Here is a 1,912-nt window from a genome sequence, read left to right as displayed (position 1 = left end):
GTATGGGAATCATATGATTGAATTAATGAAGGAATATTTCTGAAGGGTCACCGTGGCAGGTAAGAGCGGGGAATGCCTCAGGAAGTAAGGAGACCAGTGAGGTAAAGAGTCTCTCTCTCAGGGCCTTCAAACAAAGGTTGGGTCACTACCTTCGGCTTAGTGGATAGAGCACAGGCCTGGGAATCAGAAGGTCATTCATTCATTCAATCATATTTATTGAGTGCTTACTGTATGCAGAGCACTGTACTAACAGCTTGGGAAGTACAAGTTGGCAACATATAGAGATGGTCCCTACCCAACAGTGGACTCACAGTCCAGAGGTCATGGGGTCTAATCTCGCCTCTGCTACCTGTCTGCTTTGTGAATTCGGGCAAGTCACTTCACTTCTCAGGGCCTCAGTTCTCTCATCTGGAAAATAGGGATCGAGACTGTGAGCCCCACCTGGGCCAGGGACTGGGTCCAATCCGATTTGTTCGTATCCACCCTAGTGCTTAGTACAGTGTCTGGCACGACGTAAGCGCTTAACAAATACCATAATTGTTATTAATTATCATTACCATGGGCGGGATGGCTAGGGACACCCACAGTGAATCACACATTGGCATGAAAGATGAATAATCTGCTCCTCACCGATGACTGAAAAGACTGTAAAACAGTCTTCCCAGGGAAAAGACTGTAAAACAGTCTTCCCAGGGAAAAGTGCTGGATTCACGTTAAAGGGCAGACTTTTTTTAGTGGTATTCATTGAACGTATTATTATTATGCATTCATTCAATGATATTTATTGAGCGCTTTCTGTATGCAGAGCACTGTACTAAGCACTTGGAAGAGTACAATATAACAATAAACAGGACACATTGCCTGTCCGCAATGAGCTCATATCTAGAGTGGGGAAGATAGATATTAATAGAAATGAATAAATGACAGATCTGGACATAAGTGCTGTGGGGCTGAGAGGGGACGATGAATAAAGGGAACAAGTCAGGTCGACGCAGAAGGGAGTGGGGGAAGAGGAAAGGGGGGCAATTTCAGGGAAGGCATCTTGGAGGAGATATAATTATCATCATGGTACTTGTGGCCTAGTGGATAGAGCATGGGCTTGGTTGTCAGAAGGACCTAGGTTCATAATAATCATAATAATTATCATCATCATCATCATCAATCATATTTATTGAGCGCTTACTGTGTGCAGAGCACTGTACTAAGCGCTTGGGAAGTACAAATTGGCAACATATAGAGACAGTCCCTACCCAACAGTGGGCTCACAGTCTAAAAGTCTAAAAGACAAAACCAAACATACTAACAAAATAAAATAAATAGAATAGATATGTACAAGTAAAATAAATAAATAAATAAATAAATAGAGTAATAAATATGTACAAACATATATACATATATACAGGTGCTGTGGGGAAGGGAAGGAGGTAAGATAAGGAGGTATAATATAACAATTATAGTATCTGTTAAGTGCATACTATATACTAGGAACTGTTCTAAGCGCTAGGGTAGGTACAAGATAGTCGGGATGGACACAGTCCCTGTCCCACATGGGGCTCACAGTCTTAATCCTCATTTTACAGATAAGGTACCCAAGGCACAGCAAAGTGAAGTGCCTTGCCCGAGGTCACACAGCAGACAAGTGGCAAAGCTGGGATTAGAATAATAATAATGATGATGGCATTTATTAACAACTTACTATGTGCAAAGCACTGTTCTAAGCACTGGGGAGGTTACAAGGTGATCAGGTTGTCCCACGGGGGACTCACAGTCTTCATCCCCAGTTTACAGATGAGGTAACTGAGGCACAGAGAAGTTGAGTGTCTTGCCCAAAGTCACACAGCTGGCAAGCGGCAGAGCCGGGATTTGAACCCATGACTCTGACTCCCCGGGCTCTTTCCACCGAGCAATGCTG

This window comes from Tachyglossus aculeatus, chromosome 4 (assembly GCF_015852505.1).
Source record: "Tachyglossus aculeatus isolate mTacAcu1 chromosome 4, mTacAcu1.pri, whole genome shotgun sequence".
Lineage (NCBI taxonomy): Eukaryota > Metazoa > Chordata > Mammalia > Monotremata > Tachyglossidae > Tachyglossus > Tachyglossus aculeatus.
Note: the sequence above shows the minus strand (reverse complement) of the source record.